Here is a 22,440-nt window from a genome sequence, read left to right on the forward strand (position 1 = left end):
TTACCTCACCGATTCCTTTGTGCAGAGGTTTGAATTTTCATCTAAGCGCAATACACATACTGTTTTATTTGATCTTTATGATGAATCATATACCATGGACCTTGAAGATTTTAATACTGCTTGCAAAATCCCACAGTGGGGCATTCATAGTGAGCCTCACAAATCCGAGTACAACGATTTACTTGCTAGCATCACTGTGGGAGAAACTAGAAATATCACACAAGCTACCATAGGGGGCATTCACTTTCCTGCCATACATTATTTAGCTCTCTTTATAGGTAGGTGCATTAACGGTAAACATGATCATTGCCACCTTTGCGTTCCAGATCTTAGTGTCCTCAAGTGTGTGGTGTTAGGTGATAAGCGATATAACTTGGGGGCTATTATTGCGAGGAGATTACATCTTAATGCTAAAGATGGAGATTTATTTGGTGGGATTTATGCAACTCGTTTAGCTAATTATCTTGGTGTGCCCATAAGAGGGAATGACATTGAGTTGCCACCCGATTTTCTAGATTACAATGCTATGGTACGCTACCAATTTCTTGAGAGGAACGAACAGTCCCTCCAGTACCGACTAATCTTTGACAGACGGTGTGCTATCTATATTACCCTTCCTGCTCCTGCCTTCTTTAACTTTCAGGTAAATGGGAGATATTTTATAATCAGAGAGGAGGCAAACAAGTGTGAGAGAGCAGCGGAGGCTGCTCGCCTCCAAGAAGCAGCTCGCCAAGCAGTAGCTGCCGCAGCACAGTACAACCCCAACTATGATTTCGGATATCGTCCGGGCCAGTGGTGGCCTTAGACCAACTTAGGCCAAAAGCCTAAGCTTGGGGGAATACGTATTTCTCACCGATATTACATTCTTGTTCACACATTCATTCCAGTTGTCGGTGTTCATACTTTTTCATTGGATTATCCATGCTAATTTACTTTCTTTTTCTCGCCTTCTTCTTGTGTGTTTGAAAAACTTTGAGAAATTACAAAAAAAATAGTTGTAGCTTAGTTTACTTTCCATGCTTAGTTTAAGTATTAAAAGAAAACCAAAAAAAATTCTCGTTCTTCTTTTTCTTGTTGGGAGCTTTCCCGTGTAAATAGTTTTTCTCGTTCTTGTTTTATTTTCTTCAGAAAAACAAAAACTCCAAAAACATTTCAGTGTGTTTCTTTGAAATTCTTTTCTTTTCTTTGGGGGTCGAGAGGAGAAGACCACGATGAAAATGTTGAGTGGCTCTCATATGCACTATTGTTGATCTAACAAAGAGCCCATACTACATTGTCTTCTCCTTTGAATAAATGTTTGCAGATTCCAGCTTAGTCAAATGCACGTGCACTATTATTATTATCCCCACCGTTTGGTCGTGCAAGTGAAAGGAAATAATGATGATATATGATGAAATGATTGAGATGAGGAAAAGCTGTTATGAACTCGACCTATCTTGTTTTTGTAAATATGATTAGTTCATCATTCTTGATTTAGCCCATTATGAATGAAACATGTTTGCAATGACAATTAGAGATTATAGTTACTCATGCCATGCTTAATTAGCTAGGAGTTTATAATGGTTTACCTTGCATGCCAACATGCTTTTAAAATGGTTGTGATGTAGTATGATAGGATGGTATCCTCCTTTGAATGATTCGAGTGGCTTGACTTCGCACATGTTCACACATGTAGTTGAAACAAAATCAACATAGCCTCCACGATATTTATGTTCATGGTGATTTATATCCTACTCATGCTTGCATTCAATGTTGGTTAATCTCAATGCATGCTTATGACCGTTGTCGCTCTCTAGTTGGTCGCTTCCTCAATCTCTTTCTAGCCTTCACTTGTACTAAGCGGGAATACTGCTTGTGCATCCACTTCCATAAACCCAAAGTTGTTCCATATGAGTCCACCATACCTTCCTATATGCGGTATTTACCTGTCGTTCCAAGTAAATTTGCATGTGCCAAACTCTAAACCTTCAAATGAAATCTGTTTTGTATGCTCGAATAGCTCATGTAGCAACTAGGGCTGTCAGTATCTTCCATGCTAGGTGGGTTATTCTCACGATGAGTGGACTCCGCTCATCATTCACGAGAAAATGGCTGGTAACCGGGATGCCCAGTCCCATGCTCAAATCAAATCAAAATAATTGCAAACAAAACTCCCCCAGGACTGTTGTTAGTTGGACGGTACCCGTTGTTTCGGACCAGCCATGGATTGTGCTTGTTGGTGGTGGGGGAGTATAAACTTTACCATTCTGTTTGGGAACCGCCTATAATGTATGTAGCATGGAAGATACCGAGATCTCTTGGTTGTTATGTTGACAATGAAAGCATGCCGCTCAAAATATTATTTATCTCTGTTTCAAAACTCGAGCTCTGGCACCTCTGCAAATCCCTGCTTCCCTCTGCGAAGGGCCTATCTATTTACTTTTATGTTGATTCATCATCCTCTTATTAAAAAGCACCAGTTAGAGAGCACCACTGTCATTTGTATGCATTGTTATTAATTGATATTGAGTATGACTGTGACTGGATCTCTTTTACCATGAATTACAATGTCTAGTCAGTCCTTGATCTTCAGGGTGCTCTGCATTTATGTTTTGCGGTCTCAGAAAGGGCTAGCGAGATACCATCTTGTTATATCATATCATGATTGTTTTGAGAAAGTGTTGTCATCCGAGATTTATTATTATTGCTCGCTAGTTGATTATGCCATTGACATGAGTAAATGTGAGACCTAAATGTTATTGTGAATATGGTTAGTTCATAATCTTTGCTAATAACTTGAATGCTTGCTTTACATATTTGCAACAACAAGATCAAACAGAGTTTGTAAAAGTTTTTCTTTATCACTTTCAGTTTGTCAACTGAATTCCTTGAGGACAAGCAATGGGTTAAGCTTGGGGGAGTTGATACGTCTCCATCGTATATACTTTTCCAAACTCTTTTGCCCTTGTTTTGGACTCTAATTTGCATGATTTGAATGGAACTAACCCTAACTGACGCTGTTTTCAGCAGAATTGCCATGGTGTTATTTTTGTGCAGAAATAAAAGTTCTCAGAATGACCTGAAACTTCACGGAGATTATTTTTGGAATAAATAAAAAATATTGGCAAAAAGAATCAACTAGAGGGGACCCACCACCTGTCTACAAGGGTGGAGGGCGTGCCCACCCCCTGGGGCGCACCCTCCTGTCTTGTGTGTCCCACGAAGCTCCACCGACCTCAACTCCAACTCCATATATTAATGTTCGGGGAGAAAAAAATCAGAGAGAATGATTCATCGCGTTTTACAATACGGATCCGCCGCCACCTCCTGTTCTTCCTTGGGAGGGTAGATCTAGAGTCCGTTTTGGGCTCCGGAGAGGGGAAATCATCGCCATCGTCATCATCAACCATTCCCCATCACCAATTTCATGATGCTCACTACCGTGCATGAGTAATCCCATCGTAGGCTTGCTGGACCGTGATGAGTTGGATTAGATCTACCATGTAATCGAGTTAGTTTTGTTAGGGGTTGATCCCTAGTATCCACTATGTTCTAAGATTGATGTTGCTATTGTCGGTGTACAAAAGAAGGGGCGCACCTTTGTACCCCCTTACCTGTGCACGGGCAGTCGGAGCCGCGCCCACGGCCACACCAAGCAGAGCAGGGGAGGTGAACCAAGGTAAAACTGAAGCTCGAGGCAGCCAGAGCAACGCCAAGACCAAGAACGCAAAGAAGCAGAGGGGCGGAGCAGTTTCCCCCGGCAAGACCCTTGCCGGGGACGGCCTCAGCAGCCCCGACAAAACCCTTGCTGGGGCAGCACGCCCAAACACCAATAGAGCGAGCCACCCTTGAGCCCACGTCCCCAACACCATCAAACACATTGGGCCAGGGCTCGGGAGGCACCTCTGTGGTGGCATGCAGATCTTTGTGAGGACAAGGAACACTCAAGATCAGATGAGGATTAGAAGACGATGACCCTTGGCAAGATCCTTGCCGAGGAAGGCCACCAGACACCCCGGCAAGGTCCTTGCCGGGGACGATAGCGCGCCATGGCAAGACCCTTGCCGGGCCACCGGGCAAGGCCCTCACCGAGGACGCCAGCAGGGCCACTGCCAGGCCCGCACCAACCAAGTTTCCACCGCCGTTCGCATGTAGCTGCCAGCCCAACCAGCTGGGCAGGCACCTGCGTGGCAACATGCAGCTCCCAGGCCAACCCATCAAGCGCCTGCATGGCGGCATGCAGATCTTCATGGAGGCTCCACCACCGCGCCACCTCAGCTGCCTGCCTGCCTGCCTACATGGCGCCGCACGCATCACTGGTCGGGGCGCGTGTCGAAGTGAGGAGGAGCGGCGACGAACGGGGCGGGCCTCGCCCCGTCCCTGATAAAGCTAGGGGACACCTCAGCGGCGCATTAAATGCGTCTTGTCCTGTAATACGACCGATAAGCTCGCAATACTGTACGCCTTTCCACCTCCTGTATGCCACTGTGGCAGCCCCTTTCGATTATAAAAGGAGGCCCATGGCATACTGGAGAAGGATTCGGCTCTTTGGGACCACGCACCCCACCATAGCTAGTTCGAGAGCTCAAGAACTCTTTGAAATACACCCACCAAAGCAGGACTAGAATTTTACGCATCCTCGCGGCCCGAACCTGGGTAAATGATCCTTGTGCTGATTACTAATCCTGCTCTTCTCGCAACCCTGCGCCCCAGCAACCGTAGTAGGGATTCTTGTGATCCCATAGGTGTCGTTCCACACCGACATCTTTAGCGCGCCAGGTAGGGGTGCGCGATTATGAGAATCTGGTCTAGTAGTTAGCCTAGCGGTTATTCGTCGCCATGGCTCCCAAGAAGGAGACAGCCAGGAGAAAAGAGCACCGCCTGCGAACGCGAAGGACGCCAGCGCGGAGACAGAAAAGCTAAGTCATTCAGAGCTTTGAGTTATTTCCTTTTATACATAAGGTTATCGTCCTCGGAGATCTTGCCTATGTATGGAAAACCTACACGCGAAGGGGCCCTCCCGCGATTGGCAACGCCCTTGTTCTATTTCGAGTCCGCTCAACAGCTCAAAGCGGCAGCGTCGAGAGTGGCGGGGTAGCCTTCCGCACTTGGCAACGCTCCCGACTCTGACTCGAGTCAAGCTCAACAGTTCGGGCGGCCACGCTAAGGGCGGTAAAGTGGTTCGCCCGGCAGCAAGCACACCCGGCAGGCCAATGGGGATCCGTCCCCAAGACGCCGCCCTGGGTTTACGCGCCGGCAAGCCTACCCAGTTACGTAGGGTGGACATACAAGGAAAAATCGAACAGGAAAATAACATGCATAATATCAAAAGTGCTGCAGAGTCATATTACATCAAATTGTTGCTGCGGTTCTAACTAGAGATAGCAATTGTCTTGGTTGTGAACCTGCAGCGGCGATAAGAAACGGGGTGCCTAATCCCGGCGCTGTTCCTCCACCCTCAGAATTCCGCCGACACGGCTGATGATGGGCTTGATGCGCTCCCTGAGCGGTGCGAGGTCAGTACCCTCCGGCAAGCTCTCCAGCGCGGCGTCGAAGTCGAGGTCGGGGCACCAGTGTGCCACCTTGGTGAGAACCTTGGTCATGGCGCCCTAGCAAAGCCTCCGGGCCTTGTCGGCCAGCGAGGCCGCCCGGTTGGCGTGAAGCTGCTCCAGGGCCCCGAGAACACACTCGAAGAACAAGGTCAGCTTGGCGTTGGTGGTCCCGCTGCGCTCTGCGGCGTACCTCACGCTTGGCATCCCCATGGTAGCCAGCTTCGCGGTAATCCCGGCGACGTCCTCGAGGTGGCCGATCCAGCGGTTCACGCCCTCCTTGAAATCCTTATGCTCGGTGGCCTCGTTCTTCCGCAGCTGCTTCTCGGTCTCCAGCTCCTTGGCCAGGGTCCCCTCCCGGGCTTTGGCCTCCGTGAGCATCCCCTCGAGGCCCTCCATCTTCAGCGTGAGGTCCTTGATGGACTTGTTGGCCTCGAAGAGCTCCCCGGCCTTGCTGATGGCCACGCCCTATGCATCCGTCAGAGCGCCGTTGAGAGTGTCCTTCTCCTGGGACAACTTCAGGGCCTGCTCCTTTAACCCATCCCGCTCCACCTCCAGCTCCTTCACCTTGCCAGCGTGGACCAGGGCCTGGGAATCGAGCGCCTCTTGGTGCCTCTACTCCAGCTCACGGGTCCGCTGCAAGACAAGCTTCCCCACCTCTTCATCCTTGCTGCGAAGCGTGGCGGCAAGCTTCTCCTCGCGCGCAGCGAGGTTCTCCTCCTGGGAGTTCAGTGCGGCCTCGTGCTGGGTCTGGGCGGCTTCGGCGGCAGCGGCCAAGTTCTTCGCCGTCTCCTGGGCCTTCTTGACATCGGCCAGCTTCATGGTGAGCTCCATATCATGCTTGGCCAGCTCGCCCTGGGCGGCTTTCAGCTCGTCACGAGCCTGGCGGAACCAGTCCTGCGTCTCGGCGACGCGCTTCTGGAGGTCCGCCTCCGCTTTCTCCACCACCGCCGTCCTGGACCAGACTTTTTCCAGGCGGGCACGGTGGAGCACCTGGAGCCTCCGAAAGTTGGCGCCCATGGCCTGAAGCAGCCGCTCCTCCTGGGAGCCGTCGCCACCGACGCTCGGCTCGTCGACGACCTCAAGCCCGGCAGCAGCAAGCACTTCGTCGTCGAACACCTCTCCCTCGACGGGTGTCCTGGTGCTCGACGCGCCTAGAAGGTGGACGAACAAGTCGTCACTCACCCTCAGGTACTTGGCGGAGCCGAAAGCAGTAGAGGAGGAAGGCTGGTCGTCAGCCACCTCCTCCTCCTCGGCAGCGGCCCCGCCGGCCTCCCCGGTAGGCCCCTTGCTGGTCTCCTCAGCGGCGGCCTTGCCGGTCTCCCCGGCAGGCCCCTTGGCGGCGTCCTCAGTAGCGCCCTTGCCGGCCTCCCCAGCAGGCCCCTTGGCGGCGTCCTCAGCAGCACCCTTGGTGGCCTCCTCGGCGGCGGTCTTCTCAGCGTCCGCCTCGGCGGCCTTGGCGACGTTCTCGATGATGGCGTCCACGTCCTATGGGTTCACCGAGGAGGAATCTGGACACCAAAGAAGGGAGTGAGGCAAGGCCAAGACCAAGAGCCAGAAAGAAAAAGGAACAGGGACGAAAGGCGAGCGACTTACCAGTGCCAGGCTGGGAAACGGAAGTCCCCTCCCCACCAACATTTGGCGTCGAGGCGAAGCCGCCAGCGCCCAGTATCTCCTCCTCCTCCTCCTCCATGTGCATGGGCTCGGTGCTTGGCGCCCTTACCGGGGACGCCCCTCGGGGTGGCGTGTTGGGAGTAGCCCTCTGCGGCTCCTCCTACTACCGCTCTCCTCCTGCATACCCGGCAAGGTCAGCACCAAAGTATCATACCCCTGACACATGTCGACGAGGGAAGGGTAGTGAGCTTACGCTGGGGGCTGGGCCGGGGGCTGCTGTCTGGTCTACTCAGCACCACAAGTGGCGCCCTTGAAGTACCAGCCGGGGGCTGGCCGCCCGCCGAGGTTTTGGCCCTCTTCACCCTTTGGGCCAGCGTCTCCACGTCCCTGCCAAGAGGAAAACAAGTCAAGACAAGCGACACAGATTGAAGAGGCAGAGATGACGGGAAGGAGCCAGATACTTACTCGTCGTCCACCTCCTCCTCTGTTGTTTTCCTCTTCCTCCTCGGGCTGAGGGATCCGTAGTCGAAAGTGACCCCCATGTCGGCATCTGCCGTAGGAGGGGAGGAGGGCGGAGTCTGCTTGCGCCTGGGCGAAGAAGAAGCAGATGCCTTCTTCCTCGCTGCCGTGGCCTTCACCACCTTCTTCGCCGCTGCGGCCCTCGTCTGACGCGCGGCCTCCTCCCGGGACTTTGGCCGCAATGCGGCCTTGACGGGCCGCACCGGCTCGCCGGAGGTGGCTCGCCGCAGGACTCACCCTCTCCCCATGGCCGGAGGGTCAACAGCCCCGGCCTCCACTTCCGACGACTCGTCGGCCGCTTCCTCAACCAGAGGAGCCTCGGTGCCGGCGCTGCTGGCTTCCTCGGCGACCGCCGCCCATCGAGCGAGCTCCTCCTCCTCTGCGGCCGTCGCGGCCTTGTCCTCCACACCACTAGCACTGTCGGCCTCCTCGGTGAGCTGCGCCTCCCTCGCCCTGGTGGCGATGTAGTCCAGTTCCGCCTGGGTGGTGTCCTGGACGAGCAGCCGCTCGGCGTCGGCGTTGATGTACCCCTCGTGCCGAGTGTCAAAGAACTGCTGCACCTCGACGTCCTCCGGCACCTTCTAGCTCGGGTCAGGGCCATGCGCGTTGCAGTCCGGCATCATGGCAATAATCTCGGTCCGGCGCGAGTTATTGCACAACGGGACCACCCTCACCGGCAGCTTGAACAAAGGCCCCTTGAAGACCTTGCCGGCCTTCGCGGCGGCCCTCGCGACCTTGCCGGTCCGCTCGTCCTCGCCGTCGCGGCCCACATAGAGTTGGAAGAGCCGCTGGCAGAAATGGGCATGTCCCATCACTGTGAAGTTGTGGTCGAGGCCGGGGCGAAGCCGCATGATGTTGGCGACGTTCCTGAAGAGCCAGGCTGGCCTCCCCTTGTTGTGCAGTGGAGCGATCCGGCGGCTGATGAAGTCCGCCCCGATCATCTCAAGGGTGAGCCCGGCCTCGGTGAGCCGAAGGATCCTGGTGGTGGCGACCGTGAGCTTCTCGTCATCAGCGTCGACGTCGCTCCAATCACTTCTGCGGACCGGCGGCGCCCGGCGAACTTCGCAGAACGCCGGCGGGTCCTTCTCTTCGATCCAGCACCACCGGCCCCGCCATTCTTACCACCTCTCCTTCATGGCGCCCTCCAGATACGCCCCCTTGGACCTTGAGATCCAGGCGATGCAACCGGAGATGGCGCCCCCTGGTTGGATCCGAGGGGAAAAGTAATGGCGAAAGAGCGCCGTGTTGGGGTGCGCCCCGGCGAAGCCTTCGCAGAAGTGCACAAAGAGGGCCATGCACGCCACATCATTCGGGGTAAAATCCAAGAGCCGTGTGCATGATGTCGCTGAAGAAATCGGAAAAGGGAGGACAAAGCCCGCAGGAAAAATAGTCGACAAAGAAGGGGTACCGATTTGGGGCAGCCTCGGCGCAGTTGGCGGGGATGACGCGCGTGGCTGGATGCCCCAACTTCTCTCCCCCTGTCTTCACCCCCCATAGGGTCTTGAAGGCTTCCCGAAGCTCGAACACGTCAACTGTCGAGGGGAAGAAGGCGGACTGCGTCCGCTGCACCGCCAGCGCACTCTCCGTCGTCTCCGCCGCTCCGGCATCCTTAGCCACCCCCTTGCCCTTGACGGATTTCGGCGCCATGGCGGCTGGGGGAGAAGGGCAAAGCAAAGGGCGGTGGAAACAAAACGGCAGCGAGCAGGGGCAAAGCTTGGGGAAGAAGAGGAAGACGAGCGGAGGCTTCCGGGATTGGGATTGCGCAGAGGGTAAAGGAACAGTGCGCTCGCGGTTATCCCTTTTTATGGGGAAGCCGCGGGTCGCGCTGTCCATTTACTGCGATGTGACACATGCATGCGGGAACTGCCCCACGCATGCCGCCCACGTCACTCGCACCCCTCCACGTCGCGCCATGCCGCGCGCGGTTCGTGGGAAGCGCAGCGCGCGAAAAGTTTTACTGCGGTAAAAACCGCCCCGCCTGCCCGCGCACCGTTTTGGGCCTGGCCAACAACGTGTCGCGCTTATGTGTGGCCCAGGCCCGGGGGATCCTGTCGGTGTACAAAAGAAGGGGAGCACCTTTGTACCGCTTTACCTGTGCACGGGCAGTCGGAGCCACGCCCACGGCCACACCAAGCAGAGCAGGGGAGGTGAACCAAGGTAAAACCGAAGCCCGAGGCAGCCAGAGCAACGCCAAGACCAAGAACGCAAAGAAGCAGAGGGGCGGAGCAGTTTCCCTCGGCAAGACCCTTGCCGCGGACGGCCTCAGCAGCCCCGGCAAGACCCTTGCCGGGGCAACACGCCCAAACACCAACAGAGCGAGCCACCCTTGAGCCCACGTCCCCAACACCATCAACCACGTTGGGCCAGGGCTCGGGAGGCACCTCTGTGGTGGCATGCAGATCTTTGTGAAGACAAGGAGCACTCAAGATCAGATGAGGATTAGAAGACGATGACCCTCGACAAGATCCTTGCCGAGGAAGGCCACCAGACCCCCCGGCAAGGTCCTTGCCGGGGACAACAGCGCGCCACGGCAAGACCCTTGCCGGGCCACCCGGCAAGGCCCTCACCGAGGACACTAGCAGGGCCATTGCCAGGCCCGCACCAACCAAGTTTCCACCACCGTTCGCATGTAGCTGCCAGCCCAACCAGCTGGGCAGGCAACTGCGTGGCAACATGCAGCTCCCAGGCCAACCCATCAAGCGCGTGCGTGACGGCATGCAGATCTTCATGGAGGCTCCACCACCGCGCCACCTCAGCTGCCTGCCTGCCTACATGGCGCCGCACACATCACTGGTCGGGGCGCGTGTCGAAGCGAGGAGGACCGGCGACGGACGGGACGGGCCTCGCCCCCGTCCCCAATAAAGCTAGGGGACACCTCAACGGCGCATTAAATGCATCTTGTCCTGTAATACGAGCGATAAGCTCACAATACTATACGCCTTTCCACCTCTTATATGCCACTGTGGCAGCCCCTTTCAACTATAAAAGGAGGCCCATGGCATACTCGAGAAGGATTCGGCTCTTTGGGACCACGCACCCCACCATAGCTAGTTCGAGAGCTCAAGAACTCTTTGAAATACATCGACCAAAGCAGGACTAGGATTTTACGCATCCTCGCGGCCCGAACCTGGGTAAACGATCCTTGTGCTGATTACTAATCCTGCTCTTCTCGCAACCCTGCGCCCCAGCAACCGTAGTAGGGATTCTTGTGATCCCATAGGTGTCGTTCCACACTGACACTATGACTTTGCTATGCTTAATGCTTGTCACTAGGGCCCAAGTGCCATGATTTCAGATCTGAACCTATTATGTTTTCATCAATATATTTGTGTTCTTGATCCTATCTTGCAAGTTATAGTCACCTACTATGTGTTATGATCCGGCAACCCGGGTGTGACAATAGTCGGGACACTTCCCGGTGATGACCGTAGTTTGAGGAGTTCATGTATTCACTAAGTGCTAATGCTTTGGTCTGGTACTCTATTGAAAGGAGGCCTTAATATCCGTTAGTTTCCAATAGCTCCCCGCTACCACGGGAGGGTAGGACAAAAGATGCCATGCAAGTTCTTTTCCATAAGCACATATGACTATATTCGGAATAAATGCCTACATTATATTGATGAATTGGAGCTAGTTCCTTGTCACCCTATGTTATAACTGTTGCATGATGAATGCCATCCAACATAATTATCCATCAATGATCCATTGCCTACGAGATTTTCACATATTGATCTTTGCTAAGTTACTTTTCCGTTGCCACTGTTACGATTGCTACAAAACTGCTACTGTTACTTTTACCACCGTTACCGTTACTTCCATACTACTTTGCTACTAAATACTTTGCTGCAGATATTAAGTCTTCCAGGTGTGGTTTAATTGACAACTCAGCTGCTAATACTTGAGAATATTCTTTGGCTCCCCTTGTGTCGAATCAAAAAAATTGGGTTGAATACTCTACCCTCGAAAACTATTGCGATCCCCTATACTTGTGGGTTATCAGGTAGGTTGAGACCACCGAGGATAGAGGTGGGCCTGGTCCCTAGTCGTTGTCCGCAGTTGTTTCTTAATAACACGCTTAACGAGATTTGGATATTTGATCTGAGTTGGGTCGTTGGCCTTATACGCACTAACCGCCACGTGGGACAAGATATGGGCAACCAACGTCGTAGTATCAGCCAAAGCTTTTCAGACGCCAGCGACTAAGCGGCGCGTGCCGGATTGGACCGCGTAAAGCAACCGCCTTGTAGTGTGGGTTGCCAGGTCTGCTTCCGGCTGCCCTCGCAACGTGCAGGAGTGCAAAGGGCGATGGGCCCAAGACCCCTACGCGCTTAGGATTTAGACCGGTGTGTTGACCTCTCTGTTGGGCCTAGGTAGGGCTGCGGCGTGTTGATCTTTCGAGGCCAGACATGAACCAGGAAAGTGTGCTCGACCAGAGGGATCGAGTGTGTCGGGGAATGTGGTGCACCCCTGCAAGGAAGTTTATCTATTCGAATAGTCGTGTCCACGGTAACAGGACGACTTGTAGTTGTATTCCTACCTCACAACAACTAGAACCGGATACTTAATAAAACACACCCAGATAAGTTCTAAAGACAACCTGGTGATCGCTTTCCCACAGGGCGACGAGGGGAGGATCGCCGGGTAGGATTATGCTATACGTACACACTTGATACTATACTTGCTACTCTCTTGTATATGCTTCAAGATGGAGGCTGCCAGAAGCATAGTCTTCGATAGGACTAGCTTCTCCCCCTCTTATTCTGGCATTCTACAGTTCAGTCTACAGGTACTACCCTTTTCATCGATACCGATGCATATGTAGTGTAGATCCTTGCTTGCGAGTACTTTGGATGAGTACTCACGGTTCCTTTGCTCCCTCTTTCTTTTTAGAATAGATCCTTGCTTGCGAGTACTTTGGATGAGTACTCACGGTTCCTTTGCTCCCTCTTTCTTTTTAGAATAGATCCTTGCTTGCGAGTACTTTGGATGAGTAATCACGGTTGCTTTGCTCCCTCTTTCCCCCCTTTTTCCATTCTTCTTGGATGTCGCAACCAGATGTTGGAGCCCAGGAGCCAGACGCCACCATCAATGATGACTGCTACTACCCTGAGGGTGCCTACTACTTTGTGTAGGCCGTTGACGACCAGGAGTAGTTTAGGGGCATCCCAGGCAGGAGGCCTGCGCCTCTTCGATCTGTTTCCATGTTTGTCCTAGCCATCTTATGGCACCTTGTTTAACTTATGTATGTACTAAGATATTGTTGCTTCCGCTAACTCGTTTATGATCGAGCTTATGTATTTGAGCCCTCGAGGACCCTGGCTTGTAATATTAAGCTTGTATTTCGTTAATGTGTCTAGAGTTGTGTTGTGATATCTTCCCGTGAGTCCCGGATCTTGATCGTACACATTTGCGTGTATGATTAGTGTACAATTGAATCGAGGGCATCACAAGTTGGTATCAGAGTCAACTGCCTGTAGGAATCCCCCTTCCAAACTCCTTGGCCGAAGTCGAGTCTAGTCATTGCAAAACTTTTACTAAAATGGATGTGTGGCTTACGGGCCCACGTCGCCATTGGGTGGTATTAGGATCTTTTATTCCTCGTCTATACTCCGGGTCTCTGATCTCTCTTCTATTCGGGTTAATTGAACTTGCTAAACTCTAACATTAGGTTCTTGTAACTACTTTCTCTCAGAGAGCCCCTTATTACAGATGATCGCCAGCTGCACCAGAACATTCCGAAGATACTCTTCGATGTTCTCTTGAGACTTTGTGCCCATCGCTTTTGCAATTCCCTATCACTGATATATCCATATGGATAAATACATACACTTGTCGTTCTTACTTCTATTCACAACTGCTCTTGTTATTACAAGAAACATCGAATTGTTCGCTGACTTTTAAAAAATCCCTTGTGCCACTGCCTTACAGAACTTTGCGGCATGAATACCCCTACGAATGACTCCTCACCCTTACCGGGGATTCGTTCATCCCCAATTGTTCATGTGTTCCACAAAAGTCTTCGAAATACTATTCGATGTTCTGAAAATCCTCAACAACCTATTGCTCTTGAAATTCTTGCTTGCTTGCATTATGGTTAATCCCATAAGTCTAGTAATCTTATTGGCATCCCCTTTGTCACTATAATTTTGAGGACGTTGATTCAATATGTTGCGGATACTCGCAATCGTCGGGCGAATACTAGAATTCATCCTTCCAGCTCAGACATCATTTTGAACAGGAGCTGGTTTTCGACCAATCAAATTGCCGTCAATTGTAACCCTAAGTCCAACTTATCCATCCTTAATCAGAGCGTTTGCTTGTGATCCCTTGATTTGGAAGTCATAATTCCTTTGCATTTGAGCTTTGAATTAGTCAGTTGTTTCTATAATATGACCTCCTTGCATTCTTTCTTCCTCTGGCTGAGTACCGATGCTCACATCAGATCCCTTGTGGACCACCAGATCCTTTGTTAGATTTTATCTGACATTGTCCTTCATATTCAATAACCTTGTGAGCCTTTCCTCGGATACATAATTTTGTTGGTAAATTGCATCCTCTGCTTTCGATCTTGTATAATTTACTCCTGAAGTTTGTGTTATATGTTCCTAAGAGGCTTCGATGGGTTGAACCAATACCTTCCCTAATCTTTTTGAACCCAAAAGATTTCATGGGTCATACTCATCTAGTATTTCACCAGGTAAAACTTTCAACACTATTGCCATTCTCGAAACAAGAAGTGGATGTAAGGTTATGATTTGGGGAAATGGGAGTCGACCTTGAACTTTGTGTTCATGCCCATGGCCCCGATGTGCAATTTATCATGGAAGCTTCTTGTAAATAATAATAATCCCCATGGTATGAGTTCATCTTATATCTGGGATCTGGTCTTTTGCCATCATGGTTTCAGCCATATTGATATTCTTTGGTTCCTTTTCTCAGACAATTAAAGTACTTGCCTTCTTCAGATCAGTACACCTGGCCAACCTCTATTTTGATCTGCCTTCGAGTATTACCCCCCATGGTATCTCGAGGATATCACGCCATCGCAATACATCTTATGAATTTCTAATGAAGTAGTACCTTTCCCTGTCCTAGTCACTCCACGGGTTCTGGGTTGTCATCAACCGAGAACGCTGAGTAGTGAATCGAATCCGCATTGCAATTCAGTACTTCTAGTACTTTGTTGCTGGGAAGTTTAATACTCCATCCTGTCATTCCTAATCGGTTCGGCTATACCATTATCATGATAAATTTTAACTATGCTACCTGGTCCTTCTTCGTGGAGCACAATTTTCGACGATGAGCTAAGCTTACGTCGATCTTCCTCATCATATCATATTTCCTTGAACAACAAGCTTGATTCCGAGTTGGTGGCGTATCCACGAATCCAATAATCTTTCGTTGCCTCGGTCCTTTTGCTTGATGTAGTCATTGTTTGATTGATTCTTCGTGGAGCCTCTCGACAAAAATTGTCGTGATCATCATCAACATTTTGACTCCTTCCAGGATATCAATCGAGTTCATGATGATAAGGGCCATCCTTGTCCCTTGGTAATTTCAGTTACCATCGACAATGTCCTTACCACCCCTTCATCACAAACTTGTTCATGTTATGGATGCAACTTGCTATCCAGCTTGCATTATGATCTACCTTGGAGTATTACCATCTCTTATGTCAAGAATGCCGCGAGAATTGCTCCACCTCTTAGGAATTCTTGGTATAGTGATACTTCTCACCATCACCATTCCTTAGTGGTCCTCGCATTGTTTCTAATCGGAATACCAACAAGTGAACGGTGCTGCTTGGATTCCGTACTTCTAACCACCCTATTGCTTTGAAGTTAATGGTCGACAGTTCATTTTTAGACTATTGGTTTGTCAGCGTGCTGGGAACGGGGGTCCCCAGACTTGCCTGCCTGCGGCCCACAGCGTGGCTAAGCAGCAGGCCGTACGGCCCATCTTCGTCAACAAGGCACCCAAGACCCTTGCGAGGGTCCAAGCCTCGCGAGGAGGAGGACGCAAGACCTCCTCTGGAGTGGCCTAGCCAGGCAGGCTCGTGAGGAGCAGAGATATCAAGGCGAGGAAAACCTCACGAGGCTCTCGTGACGTGAGCCATGACGAACGGTACCAGGCGGGCGCCAGTGCGCGCAGCGTCCATATTTCCTCTTTGGTGCTAAGGAGGCTAGCGCAGGCGAGGAGTACCGAGGCATCAGGCAAAGGTTGCCATATTGGTGCAATGAGACCAATACCAGGAGGACAGCAAGGCGGAGGTCATTGTGGAGCCCAAGACGGCGTCACCCTAGAGCTTTTCGCAGGCGAAGACCGCTTTTGTCAGGATAGCTTGTACTAGCTGTCCCCTTCAAATTTACCCACCGTTGTTGGCTCCCTTCCCGCTCGATATGTGGGAAGAGGACCAGGGCCTATATAAGTAGAGCTAGCCACCACAGTAGAGGCATCGAATCCTCACGCCACAAGTTCACAATCACAAGAACACCTCAACCTCAGGAGGCTGTTCTTCCCTTGTACTGTTCATCATCAGCCCAAGAGGCAATCCACCACCACGACAGTGGAGTAGGGTATTACACCACAACGGTGGCCCAAACCAGTATAAACCCTGTGTCTTTCTGTGTTGCAAGTTCGTCGAGTTCATCCGCGGGATCTTAGCGAGCTAGAGCGTAGGTCAGTAGGAGGGAGAGACTTCGCGCGCACCCCAGTGTTCGAACCTTAAGGGTTTGCCGGAACCCCACATCCGACATTTGGCGCGCCAGGTAGGGGTGCACCGGAGCTCCTCTCCACCAACCTGTGCCCCGTGCCGCCGCGCTTCGCTCCCATGGCAGGTGCACCGCCACCCGCCTCTGCAACCGGCACCAGCAGCAGGGAGTCTGGGTACCAAGCCCTGGCCCCCGCCCTACGGCAGGTGCAGTGGCCCACCAAGTTCAAGCCGGAGATGCCACCGCATTACAACGGCGCGGCAGATCCGGCGCCGTTCCTGCTGGCATACGAGGAGGCTCCTTGAAGCCGAAGGCGACGACAAGATCATGGCCAACTGGTTCCCCATGGCCCTCGCCGGCGAGCCACGCGCCTGGCTGCTCAACCTCCCGGGGTCCATGGTGGCGTCTTGGGAGGAACTCCGCAACCTCTTCACCGCGCGCTACGCGGTGCCAGCGCACCACGCAGTCGCGGCGCTGCCGGGCGGCTCTCAAGAACCGCCTTCAGATCACCACGTCAAGCCTTTCTTCCGTCAGATTGGGGCAGCCTCTAAGCGCCTGGGGGCTCCGCCGGGTTGGGCTGCGCTGGAGGCCGACCTCACCTTCAACTCAGAAGACCACCCCGGCTCCACCGCCGGCTCTGGCATACTCCCAATGCTCTGCACGCCTACCATCTGCAACATGGTCGTCACCAAGACCCTCATCGACGGCGGTGTCGGCCTCAACTTGCTCTCCGTAGAAGCCTTCAGCCTCCTCCACGTGCCGCCCGAGCGGCTCAACCTCAGCAAGCCTTTTTCGGGAGTGGGTGGTGGAGCTGCCCACTCTCTGGGGCAGATCCGCCTCCCTGTCACCTTCGGCACACGCGACAACTACCACACTGAGCTGGTGGACTTCGACATCGCCCGCATCGGTCTCCCGTACAATGCCATACTCGGGTACCCGGCTCTTGCTCACTTCATGGCGGCGACCCACCCGGCCTACAACCTCATGAAGATGCTAGGGAGCAAGGGCGTCCTCACCATCAAGGGGGACACTAAGGAGGGAGTGACGGCGCTTAGGCTCGCCTTCAAGACCGCGGCAGCAGCGCAGCCAGCCGGCGCCAGTACGCCCGAGGCCAAGGAGACCGCGCCCGCCAAGAAGAAGCAGTTGTTCACCCAAGACAAGGCGGAGACCAAGCAGGTGCCGGTTGACGAGGACGGGTCTTCAGGAGCCACCTTTACCATAGGAACCAGCCTTGACCCGGGACAAGAAGAAGCTTTGGTGAGGTTTTTGCGCGCAAACAAGGAGATATTTGCGTGGGAGCCCAATCAGCTGGTAGGGGTCCCGAGAGAGGTGATCCAGCATCATCAAAGGGTGTGCCCCAACATGCGCCCCGTGAAGCAGTGGGCAAGACGGTAGTCCACTGAGAAGCCAGCCTTCATCGTCCAAGAGACGCGCAAGCTGGAGGCAGCAGGTACCATCCGAGAGGTTCGATACCCCGAATGGCTGGCGAACCCTGTCGTGGTACCGAAGAAAGGTGGGAAGGAACGGATGTGCGTCGACTTCACCAACCTTAACAAAGCTTGCCCCCAAGATCCGTTCCCCCTCCCGCGCATCGATCAAATCGTCGACTCCACCGCCGAGTGCGACTTCTTATGTTTCCTGGATGCGTTCTCTGGATACCATCAGATCAAGATGGCGGTGGAGGATGTGGAGAAGACGGCCTTCCTGACACCACGTGGGGTGTACTGCTATCCTTGCATGCCCTTTGGCCTTCGCAACGCGGGCGCAACCTTTCAGCGGCTGATGCACATCGCCTTGGGGCGGCAGCTCGGCAGGAACACAGAGGCCTACGTTGATCACATAGTGGTCAAATTTCGCGAGGCGAGGACGTTGATTCAAGACTTGGAGGAGACCTTTGAGAGCTTGCGCCGGGTGAACTTGAGGCTTAACCCGGAGAAGTGCGTGTTTGGTGTCCCCTCTGGCAAGCTACTAGGGTTCCTCGTATCCCACAGAGGGATCGAGGCGAACCCGGAGAAGATCAAGGCCATCGAAGACATGAGCCCACCACAGACCCTCAAGGAGATGCAAAAGCTGGCAGGACGGGTGATCGCGTTAGGACGTTTCATCTCTAAGCTAGGCGAGCGCGCCTTACCCTTGTTTAAGCTCATGAAGAAGAAGGGCCCTTCGAGTGGACCTCGAAGGCCGACCGGGCCTTCCAAGACCTCAAGAAATACCTCACCAGCCCCCCGGTGATGGTGGCACCGCGGCCTCTCGAACCTCTGGTACTGTACCTTGCCGCCACCCCGTACTCCGCCAGTGCGGTGCTGGTGGCGGTTCGGGAGGAGCACCAAGACAAGGGTGTGCCGCGCCAAGCCAGAGCCGATGCAGCGCAGGGTCAAGAAGGTGCAGCAGAGCCATCAGCGGCGGAAGACCAAGCTCAGCAGGGCAACATCGCAGAAGCTCCTGAGAACAGCCAAGCCTCAGGAAACCCTCCACCTCAGGATATGCCACAATCTCCGTAGGACCCGAGCCTCAACAGTGTGCCAGCCCTCGTCGAGCACCCGGTGTACTTCGTCAGCACCGTACTGCGGGACGCAAGGGCACGCTACCTCATGCCGCAAAAGCTCCTGCTCGCACTCTTGGTGGCCTCGCGCAAGCTGCGACAGTACTTCCAGGGCCACCCCATCAAGGTCATCTCATCTTACCCATTGGAGAGGGTACTCAGGAGCCCGAACTCAGCCGGAAGGGTCGCTGAATGGAACATCGAGCTGCAAGCATTCCAGCTGGAGTTCAGCACCACCAGGGTCATCAAGGGATCCGCGCTTGCCGATTTTGTGGCAGAATGGACAGATTCCCCGGCTCTTGAGGAAGGAGAAGACTGGTCTACCTCCCCAGGAAGTGAGGCACCAGACGGCTGGGTCATGCATTTCGACGGCGCCTTCGCGCACCAGGGCGTGGGGGCTGGGGCAGTGCTCATCTCGCCCACTCAGGACAAGCTTTACTACACCGTGCAACTCTGCTTCCAGCACGGCGAGAAGGTCTCCAACAATATCGCAGAATACGAAGGCCTCATAGCAGGCCTGAAGGCTGCGGCGGCTCTGGGGGTGAGGCGCCTTACCGTCAAGGGCGACTCGCAGCTCCTCGTCAACTTCTCCAACAAAGTGTATGAGCCGAAGGATGAGCACATGGAGGCCTACCTTGCGGAGGTGCGCAAGATGGAAAAGCAGTTCTCGGGCCTGGAGCTGCAGCACGTGCCCCGGGGCACCAACAAGGAAGCCAACGACCTCGCCAAAAGAGCATCCAAGCGGCAACCGCAAGAGCCCGGCGTCTTCGAAGAGCGGCTCTTCAAGCCGTCAGCTACGCCACCTCTCTCAAGCACGACTCAGCCTCGGGAGGAGCTCCCACAGCCCCCGGCCACGGGAGCCCCAGCTTGCGGCCCAACCTCAGGAGCTCGGCTGCTCTTGGCGCTCGAGCCCCAGGAGGAGTGCTGGACCAAGGAATTCAAGGAGTACCTGATGCACGGGACGCTGCCGGAGAAGGAAGAAGACGCGGAGCGCGTGGCCCGACAGGTCACGGCATACTGCATTCAAGACGGCGAGTTGTACAGGAAACGGCCGAACGACGTCACGCTGCGCTGCATCTCCAGCGAACAAGGAAGGGAGCAGCTGATTGACATACACGGCGGGGACTATGGACATCACTCATCATCAAGGACCCTCATCGGCAAAGCCTTCCGCAGCGGATTCTATTGGCCTACGGCACTCAACGATGCAGCCGAGCTGGTGAAGTCCTGCGAAGCTTGCCAATTCCATGCCAAGCAAATCCATCAGCCCGCTCAGGGCCTCCAAACCATTCCGCTCACGTGGTCGTTCACGGTCTGGGGGCTGGACATCCTAGGCCCGTTCCCACGAGCGTCAGGGGGCTACCACTATCTCTACGTCGCCATCGACAAGTTCACCAAGTGGGCGGAAGTGGAAGCCGTCCGTACCATTCCAGCCGGCTCTGCTGTCAAGTTCATCAAGGGCCTTGTGAGCCGCTTCGGGGTCCCCAACCGCATCATCACAGATAACGGTTCACAGTTTACTAGTAACCTCTTCAAAACCTACTGTGCTAACCTTGGAATGCAGATCTGCTACGCTTCGGTGGCCCACCCTAGGAGCAATGGTCAGGCCGAACGCGCCAACGCTGAGGTCCTGAGGGGTCTCAAGACCAGGACCTTCAAGAAGAAGCTGGAGGCCTGCGGCAGGGGCTGGCACGACGAACTCCAGTCCGTGTTGTGGTCCATCCATACCACCGCTACCAAACCAATGGGCGAGACTCCGTTCTTCCTCGTCTACGGAGTCGAAGCAGTCCTCCCTCACGAGGTCAAGCATCGCTCTGCGCGGGTCCTGGCGTTCGACGAAATGCAGCAGGACGCCATGCGGTGGATGGATGTCGTGCTGGGGGAGGAACGCCGACGCGAAGCCGCATTGAGGGCGGCAAGGTACCAACAAGCGCTGCGGCGGTACCACTGCCGCAACATCCGCTCCAGGACGCTCGAGGTGGGCGACCTCGTCCTGAGGCGGGTCCTCTCCAGGGAAGGGCTGCACAAGCTTTCGCCCATGTGGGAGGGCCCGTTCAGGGTCGTTCATGTCTCCAGGCCGGGTGCAGCGCGCCTGGAGACGCAGGATGGGACACCCATCAAGAATGCCTGGAACATCCAGCACCTCCGGAAGTTCTATCCATGAAGCAAGGCCCAGAGCCTGAGAAGCAAGGCCCAGAGCCTGAAAAGAAAGGCCCAGAGCCTGTGAAGAAGGCCCGGTGCCTGTGAAGAATCGCCGCCCGTGACACTCTCACGTAATAATGAGTTGGGGCTGTACACGCCCCGGAGTCTCAGGAGCGCCGGCCTCAGGCCCTGGGGCTCCCTCCCACGCCTAGTGGACAACACTTAGCTCCGCGCTGGTGAGAAGACTTGAAGACTAGATTAGGTGCCGGACGCGGCTTTTCATTTGCTTTCCGTAGTTGGCTCGCTTTTCCTTAATCAGAGTTGCTCTTAGTTTTCGTTGCTGATTTGGTTCCCTATCCTTTAACCGTTTTTTTCGGCTCTAGTTTGCTGAGTTCTCTCTCTCGCATATCTCGCGAGGGGGCTAGGCAGGCGCCCTCGCAAGCATTTCTCTTCTCTTTGCCTTCTCGCGAGCCATCCTCGTTTGAGCCTGGAAGCTGGCACATCTCTCCTAAATCCGTGCCCCTCGGGTACCGCGATACAAGGCGCCAAGTCAAGGCTTGGGTGGACGGCAAATCCTTTAGTGCACCTCCTAACGAATTTCTTGCAGTTTTCGAGCAACGCAGACACCACGTGAGGGAAAGGGCATCCCAAACCCACCAGGTTAAGTTATCTTTGCGCAAAATAACAACACGGCATGGGAACGACTCGCACAGTGTATTAACCAAAGAACCACAGTTCGATACACGCCCCTCTGGGCCCATACTGGTTTCGTTTTCCGATGCAGGAAAGAAAGAAAAAGCTAAGCAAAGCAGTGTTGCAGCAATCCGCGGAGGCAGGCCCTTGGGGTTGCCTCGTGCCTAGCCAGACCCCTCCTCGCGCTTCACGGAGGCGCGACAATGAGATGACCCGCTGCCTCCTTCGAAGCGGGCGCGGCGGCTGGTCGTAGCCACCGCAGCTGCAGCTGCCACCGGAGGAAGAGCCGCCGTAGCTGGAGGAGACGCGGTCGCCGCCGAGGGCAGGCTCGCCCATGTCCTCATCGCGACCGTCACCAAGACCGAGCACCTCCTCACCGTCGTTCGTCTCGGGGCAGCACCCGGCGCGGCGACCATCTTCCCCGAACACCCTCACATAGAGGGTCGATTCACCATCATACCTGAAGTGGAGGGTGCACCGCCTGCCCAGGCCACGCGCGCGGGCGAACGTCTGCCAGCCGCGGGCCAGGGCTATGTTGCCCGCGGCGGAAGTCTCGACCGCAACCCAAGAGGCCCTGCTGCAGCAGCCGCCCGCCTGCAGCCAGAGCCCGCCCGGACCAGAGGCCGGCAGTTCGCCGGCGAAGAAGCGCGGAAGTTGGAGCCAGTTGCCGGCCGGGCTCTCCAACCAGACG

The sequence above is a fragment of the Triticum aestivum genome, chromosome 3D (genome assembly GCF_018294505.1).
Source record: "Triticum aestivum cultivar Chinese Spring chromosome 3D, IWGSC CS RefSeq v2.1, whole genome shotgun sequence".
Taxonomy (NCBI): Eukaryota; Viridiplantae; Streptophyta; class Magnoliopsida; order Poales; family Poaceae; genus Triticum; species Triticum aestivum.